Source organism: Pteropus vampyrus, unplaced genomic scaffold, assembly GCF_000151845.1.
Source record: "Pteropus vampyrus isolate Shadow unplaced genomic scaffold, Pvam_2.0 Scaffold212, whole genome shotgun sequence".
NCBI lineage: Eukaryota > Metazoa > Chordata > Mammalia > Chiroptera > Pteropodidae > Pteropus > Pteropus vampyrus.
In genome coordinates this window covers 821,145-829,668 of record NW_011888993.1, presented here as the reverse complement: position 1 = coordinate 829,668, position 8,524 = coordinate 821,145, and the positions used below count along the sequence as shown (strand labels likewise).

General features: G+C 44.8%; 1 long non-coding RNA gene across 1 annotated transcript; it reads left to right on the top strand.

Moving 5' to 3' along the window:
* Positions 1–972: 972 nt before the first annotated feature.
* LOC111747118 lies at positions 973–3,163 on the top strand. Its single transcript, XR_002783380.1, has 3 exons — positions 973–1,033; positions 2,463–2,671; positions 2,800–3,163. It is a non-coding gene; the product is annotated as an uncharacterized LOC111747118 (long non-coding RNA).
* The last annotated feature ends 5,361 nt before the right edge of the window (positions 3,164–8,524 follow it).

Sequence of the window (8,524 nt, the reverse complement as noted above, 5' to 3'; positions counted from 1 at the left end):
GTGCCACTGGACATTCATAGGGGGAGATGGACAATCCCTTCTCAGGGTAAATAAACCCTACAATGCCTTTTGTCCAGTCCACCAGGCCGGCTGTGCCCTTGGGGATAACCCCGTGTGTCTGCATCACATAAAGCATCCTGTGACGGCTCCGTCGGGAGCTGTGAGACCTGTACCAACGCAAATGTGCACTTCCACTCTGGCATCAAAACCTAAGGCAAAACCCCTACAGGAGTTACATCCCCATCTGTTTTGGCAAAGGTCCCTCAGAGGATGGGGATTCCCGTCGCCCATGTGAAACAGTTTTTTTGTACCCCTCCTCCTGATTGAGAAATTTTTTAGATTTGTCATCCCCCATGGAGACGACCTCCTGGGTGACCAGAGGTCTTCTAGGTATTTTCTGTTGTCCCTGCACGACTTTTAGCTGAGGGCGAGGCTGTGAGCCTAGCGGCTGAAGCTCTGACTCTTCATTTTCCTTTATGAAGCCTGCTGATCTTTTACAATTGACATATATAAGCGATGATAACGTGTGCCTTCATAAGATCTTATTCTAGTATATATAACATTTATTAAAGGCACATGTCATCCTTTCCCAATTCTCGTTTCCTCTGACACAATATTGAGTGAACAATTATCCCAGCGATTTTCCATGTTAATGAGAGGCTCGTCTTCAATTAAGAATTCACCTCACCTTTCTCTCAATTACTAAAGCATAAAAAGGTTCAGACAAAGATAAATCCCCAAATATGGATCAGAGATTCGCACATAATCCTCTTTGTCATTTTAGTTGATTGTCCAAATAGGAACTGCTGCTCTTTGGCGAACAGATATGTGTCATCCTTTCCTCTAGGTTGGGGCCAACATGGACTTGGCCATAAGGGCTTCAATGGCACGCAGAACAGGTGAATATCAAACCAATCTGCCCACTGCACTGAGGGGAAGCACTGGTTCCTATTTAAGACCTGGCGCCCTGCTGCATGGACCAGGACGGGAGTGAGAAAGGCCGTCCTGTGTCGTTTCTGTACTGTTGGAGATGGTGAGTTCAATCAACTCCCATGTATCCTCCGTGGTGTGTTTTCAGTAAACTGATAACTGGGATCTTATAAATGGTTTCACATAAAACAGCATTTCAAGTCCTGTTTCTTTTCAGAGTGTTTTTAAGTATCCAAATGTCCTTCACACCCTGAGCTCTTGCTAACAATAGGCAAAGAAATCTCTCTAATCTTGATCCCCAGGACATGCTTGATTTTTAGAAATCACGAATAAGGGAAACTAATGGTGTCATTTTACCAAGAGAAAATATTATAACAGGAAAAAAAAACCAAACAGTTTTCCTATAGGCATACCTTAAATGATTATTTAACGCAGAAAACAATATAAAGATAAGAGACTCAGACTTTTAGTAAACTTCCGGACTAGCTGATAAAAATAAATCTATTATTTGTCATGACTCAGTATATTCTGAGTCATGACAAACAAACTGCTGAAAAGTAAATACTTAAAATAATGTCTTAAAACTTACTGATAAGAAAACTAATATTTTTACATCCTAAAATATCTCCAATGAAAAATATAAAATAATTTAATGAAAATGTTACAAGATGTAAGCCTATCATTGTTACTGGACAGTGTTTCTGTAGCTTAGGGAAACTTTTACAAGAACTTGGACAGTTGTGGTAGATCTGTAATAGAACCCAAGGGGTATATTTGTGCAAAATAATTTCTCCTGTATAAGGAGCCTTGTTTAGAACTTACTCCCTTAAAGGGTAAATGGTATAAATTCCATAAATTTTATATTCAACAAAGAGAGAAAATGGCCCAGCCACTGTGAAAAAAGACCATTTAAATGTTCCCAGTAACTGTGCTACAAGGTCACTAACTGGCATGCTACACAGAGATTTTCTTCATCACAGTCCTTTACCGCATGTGTTTGGTGATTTAAGTGATGCGTTTTTTGTTCTAGTGTCTGGACTGAGTTCTAGTTATTAAACTTTAGAATTCGCTGTGCCTGGAGGGAAGGCAACTGGCAGCAAAAAAGCCTGATGGAACATTCTAGGGTGATAAAAATATTTTATCTAGACTGGTAATAGTTCCATTTGTCAAAACTCAGCCAATTGTACTTCATCATATATAAATTATACCTGATAAATCTGACATTTTAAAAAGCAAAAATAAAATTACTAGACGATAGTAAATGACACCAGAGTAGAAAGCAATACATGTAGAGATGTCACATGTTCTGAGTAAGAATATTCAAAGTCACCACGATGTCACCTCTCCCAAACAGGTCAAAAGCATTAACAAATTTCCATTATATCAAGAACCAGGTTTGTTTTGAATACTGAGTTGGGGTTTATTTCTGTTTTACTTAAACTTTCAAAGAAAATTACTTCTGGAAACTGAAGTGAAAATTTCTAAGAACAGCTGTTTCCCAAATAATAACATGCTAGAATTTTTCTAAACAGACATCGAAGCTTTTGAAGTACAGTAATTAGGACAAAATGGTTTTGACAGCAATGGACACATACACCAATGAGAAGAAACACAATGTACTGAAACAGGCCCAAGATTTTGGCAAGTGGATCTACCTTAAAGCGGGGGATCCAGGGAAGTGGAGAGACGGTGACACTTTGACACGAGGGGCAGTGACGATTGGTTATCGACAGGGATTAAGGTATCGTTTAGGTCTGTCTTCCTTTACTAAGCTTATTCTTTTCACTTAATAAGAAAATCAATAGTAAGAAAATAGATATATGAATTAAATATCAAATTTGTATCTTTCTTTCTTCCTTCCTTGTCTAGGGACAGGGGCGCATTTCTGCAGGATATATCCTCTGGAGGACAACCCAAAACTCCGTTCTGACTGAGACAGAGAAGGAAAGAGCTCCATGAAACCCCAACAGGCAGGTGTCTTGCTCAATTCTTTGTTCGAGACATCAAGAGCCTGGATGCAGTGTGGAGAGGGGACCGGTAACCCCTTTCTCCAGTAACAGAATCACTTTAATTCTGACCCAAATTAACTCTCAAATTTATCAATTTCCCTCCAGCAGTAAAACCCAAAGGTTCACTCCCTGAGTCTGACCTTCAGACTCACTCAATATGAACAAATCACACTAAATGCCACCAACCTTGTACATGACGCCAAAACCAACCTTCAGGAAGCAACCTCAGCAAAGCCACAAAGAGCCTGGCCCGGTGCACATGGGTCGCCCTCTGCAGGTGCCGTGGCACCCTCAGCACAAAGGCTTCTCCCGGGTGGTTCTGGGACTGGAGGCCACGTGCAGGACAGGGAGCCCAGCAAGACCCAGCTACACGTTCCTTCACCTCCCACCCAGGACCGGCGCTGGGCACAGCTTGACCGCACCAAGGTGACGCACTTGCGTCAAGCACCAGCAGCCATTTTTACGAGACAGAGACCCTGTCCCAGTGTGTGAATAAGAACCCGTATAATTACTGCCTCCACTTGTATCCAAGAGTAAAGTGGGGGAGGGGAGAAACTCTAGGAAACTTTTACGGTTTAAATAACAATAAACTGCTTATCTCTGTCATAAAACATCAATTCACTATGATCTTTATGATAAATTGTAATCAAATAATCTGAATTGAACGTGTGTCCGTTTCACAGGTCACATTTCACAGAATTTTCATTAATCTTTGACATGGGCTGTTAACAGGAAACGTAACAGAATCATTGTCACGACTGTACCCTGAATGGAAGAGTCATTATTATTTTCACGAGTCCCGGAACCCTTCTCTCCACCTCGCCTTAAAGTGTGGGACTTTCTGAATTTTTCCCACAATAGTGGTGGAAGGAAGGACATTCCTCAGACACTTCGATGGCATTTCTAGGACGCAAGGACCCCACCCGATAGCAGAGCCAGGAGACTTGGGTAGGGACCCCTAGGACCATCACGCGGGATGGCCGAGGATGTTGGCACCCCAACACGAGGCCCAGAGCGCAGACTCGGGTCAGGACCCAGGGACCCCCCCACCCCTGCGGCAAGGCTGGGGAAGGGCGCGGGGACCCTGTCCCGTGGCCCAGGGCGGAGACTCGGGTCAGGATCTCGAGCAGCACAGGGAGATCCGGACGGTGCGCCGCATCCAGTCGGTTCAGTCTGGTCGGAACTAGTTCCCCTTCCGGGTTCCACCGCACGCGAACTCACCATCTCCGCGCCTCACTTTGCACTCCGTTCGTCCTTCCCGCGGCCCCGCTACCCGGAAGGTGACAGTAACCTTGACTGCACACTTAAGGCTGCACGGGCCAGACACGCGTTGGCACTAGAGTCCCTGGAGATGGACACCACACACTACCAACGCCCCAACCTCCGGACTCTACTGACCCGCGTCGGGCCTCTGTAGAGTTTGGGTCAGAAGTGTCTTGATTGGACGACAGTTCACTCACTCCACCTCCCGGGGAATCTCATTGGAGGTTTCTCCACGGCGTCCGTCTCGCTTCCGACTTCCCTGATTGGACGGATTTACAATTTTCCGGAGTCTGATGGGCAGAGAAGGAGGTCATGTGGCTGGGCCGGGCGGAAGTGCTGCTTTACCGGCCTCATCTCCTCTCTTGGCCACTTTCAGGGACCCGAATTTGACCGCCCCAGCTGTGACCTCCTACCTGAACCCCCTCTGAGCGAACCTGGCATCTGCCCACAGCTTGGTCATCCTTTCTTGTCCTCCTCCCGGACCTGAAAGTGCTAACTCAGTTTCTCTACTGAGGCTTTTTATCTGAATCTGTGACAGGAGGTGTCAGGGGTCACTGGGGTGGAGGTCACTGTGCAATTACGTGTTTCGTATAAGAACAGTGACCCTCAGTTTTGACGTGTAACCTTTGAGACGAGGAGGACCCTGCTCATTCCCGATCTCACTTTCAAGATGGAAGTTGGCAACCTGAGGCGGAGTTGTCATTGGACAGTTAACCAGGATGTCTACTTCACGAGAAAGAGTTCAGGGACAGACAATGACGATGAAGCACGGCTTAAGTTCATTGAAAGCGAAAGCACACTCTCAGATAGGGGCGCCGGCAATTTCCAGAAGAAGCCGCGCCATTTCTCTGTGTGGTCGAGACTTTACTAATTTACCATTCTGGGGGTAACATTCGTGTTTTGGGGTGAACTCTTTGGGGAAAGGAGATGGTTTTTCCTGAAACTGGGGAGACATTCCTTTACTTACCTGTTTTGGTCCTTAGACCAAACCGTCATGGCGTCAGATGCATGATGCATATGCAACCCGCAAAGTAAATTTGTTATAATTGCTGTATAATAAGGATAGGGTCCGGTCAAGCACAAGGGGGGCTTGATCTGCACGTGCGTTACTATGTGAAAGGACGCCTGTCTATGGGCCAGGATGCTCTGGGTTTTGAGCTCCTCTAAGGGCCTATCAAGGCTCATGTGACCACGTTTACCTTGCGGGTTTCTCTCTTTTCTGCTCATATCTGGCCATCTGCGTACTCTAACAGAAACATTGACAGGAAAAATCTTGATCATACATTGAAGTGATAAAGGTGAAATCTTGAGAAGTAAATCGGAATCAGAAGTGTTTTAAATGCACTTTTTAAAAAATTAACAAGCAGATTCAGACACCAAGCTAGCAACAATATTTTTCCTGAAAATGCAGCCACGATATCAATTTTCGGTTTGCGTGCTGCTCTACTAGAGGTCCCCAAACCCCCAGGCTGGCCCCAATCCCAGAAGTCACCAGGCCCTCCCGTCCTATCCCGGCTCTGGGCTGGGGGCGTCGCCCGGAGACCAAGTCAGGCGTTCCCGCGTCCAGCAGGAGGAAGCGGGCGGACCGTAGAGCTGCGAGCAGATTTAGGTCTACCCAGCAGGGAGCGAGTTCTGCTTGGAGCCCATAACCTGTTCATGGCTCCAGGAGAAGGTCTGGCAGAGAAGGGCTGAAGCCGAGAACCTACGGTTCCGCCCGGCTTCGCGATAGTGCTGGCGCTCATCACTCGGGCAGACAGGCAAGTTGCCCAATCAGGGGCGCCGGGGAGTTGCCACTCTCCAATCACGGGCACCGAAGGCGGTTCCGGAAGCACTGTTCAACAAGAGCGCAGGGGCAGCTCTGGAAGCACAGTCTGATCAGGGCGCCCGGTAGGGGGAGTTCCAGGAGAAACGTCCAGGCACCTGGACCTTCCTCTCCGAGGGCCTCCGCGCTGCTGCGCACCTGCCCCACGAGGCTCCAGGTATCGCGTCCCCATCGCATTTACCTGCCGCAGCCGTGGGCCACGGGAGGACGTCCCAGGGAGCACGAACCGGAACGGAGATGGTGAATGCGTAGGTCCGAGGCCGGGAGGAGTTGGTGCCAACCGGCCGGAAGCGGCCAAGGACTTGGGGCCGTGCGCTCTTGTTGAACAGTGTTTCCGAAACCGCCTGCCCTCCTCAGTGTCGCCCTCGACCGTGAGGTGAGCCCCAGAGTCCTGTCTGGTCTTTTGTCTCACTGGTTTGTCACAACCACAGAAATTCTGGCACATATTATGGACCCAAGATGCTTTTTATTAAATGGATATATATTTGAGACACTCAAATGTGAAAAGCTAACAGAATCAACACTTCCAAGTCAGGTAGAAGAATGAGTCTGGATGACCCTGAATCTGTAGATGAAGTCGACGATCCAACAGTTTAAGCCGTGGGCTTGCATGCCTTTCCATTGATTTCCGTCTTCCTTAACTTTGTTCAATAATGATTTTCTTCATAAATATTTCACAAAATCTTTGTTGCACCTAAGATCGATGCTGATTTCAGTGGTATCTTTAAAATACTCTTACTGGTACATAGGAGTAAATTCGTTTTTGAGCATTATTCTTTTAACGTCTGTCCTGGTATAGATTTTTAATTATTCATCCGTAAGTCCTTTGAACCTTTACATACAAAATTTTACCTTTTTTTTTAAATAGAATTTTACACTTATGTATGTTAATGTTTTTTGTTTTGTTTTGTTTTAGTTGCATTGTTCAGTTCTTGGTACGTTTCCGAAAAGGGAGTTCTTTTCTATATGTAGAATTATCTTTACTACTTAGTAAAACTGGCCCATAAATCAATTTGGGATTATTTTCTTTGTATGAGTATTTTTAAAACACCTTTTTATTTTCTTTAAACTACTTTAAACTTTAAACTACTGAACACTGTTTTTTTAAGGAGCATTTGAGATCTTCCTCATATATGTTGTCAGTTTTAGCTCAAATAACTCATATAAAAATTTTTTAAATAAAAAGATAAACCATTGAACACTGTAGTTCTCATATTTAAAATTTTTATTTTCTACCATCCCCCTCTCATGTTTAATCTCTCAAACATTCCTAATTATGCCTGCTTTTTAATTCATAACTTTATTTGCCCATGCTTTGTTTTCTTTGAAGAAAATTATCAAAGGTCTGTCAATTTGATTAGTTTTCAAAAGATATTTTAGCCTCCTTTTTTATATTATTAATTTTGCCCTTCACTTTACTTTCTATCTTTCTTTATGCTTTTTTTCCCCCTGAACTCTTGAATTCATTTTCAGTCCATCAATACTGCTCTTCCCTCTTTCCTGAGGATAGATGGTGTTTCTGCTCTTGGCTGGGGACACTTTGATTGCAGTGCCTCCTGGACCCGATTTCTTTGATTGTGATGTCTCTCCTATGGGACATGGTGAAGTTAACAAGGGCTAGATACCTTTCCTGAGATTTTAGAAAATCATGACGAAGGGGCTCAGGACAGGCCACCCCCAAATATGCCACTTTGGCATGTGAATTATTTTGAGCTGAAAACAGTAGAGACCCTGCAGGCTCACTAGAAACTTTGACCTCTACCTTAAAGAATTTAAATTAGGGGCCTTGCCCATAATAAGTGTTATCACCAGAGATAACTTGTAATTCCCTATCTGTAGGGCAGGGCACAATTCTAATCATAGCATCTGCTCTTATGATCATCCTGTGAATAACCTTCTGAAGCCCCTCTGAAGCCCCAAGGCACCTGCCTTCAGCCTTAGCTCAGAATGTCCGTTTCTGTCTTTGACTTTTTCATGTATGTGGGGTTTCCGTGTGCGCATATGTATTATATTTGGTTATTTTCTCTTGGTAATCTGTCTCATGTGGATTTAATTATCAGAACAACAGAAAGAACCTGGGAGAATAACGTTTCTTCCTCCCCCAAAATGACATTCTCTAATTCTTCAAGTTGGAAAGTGAAGTGACATTTTTTAAGAAACAGGCCAAGCTGTCTGTCTCCAGTGTCTCACCCCGCCCTGCTTCCCTTGGCTCATCATGTTTCTCTATCAGACACCTTCACTGACCTGTATTTTATTTGCAGTACTTACCCCTCACCCAGACGACAGTTGATTTCCCTATTGTCCTCCCCCATGAGGATCTAAGACTCCAGGTGGTTCAGGAGTTCACTCCAGGTGGTTCAGCGCTTTATCTCTACAGCTGCATGTGATAGGAACTATCACCTAAATAGAGTTTCAGCACATGAATGAGTCAATTATAGATATGTAGAAAAATGGCCCTGGCCTAAGGCAAGGGGCTCTGCCAGGAGAAGGAACCTACTAC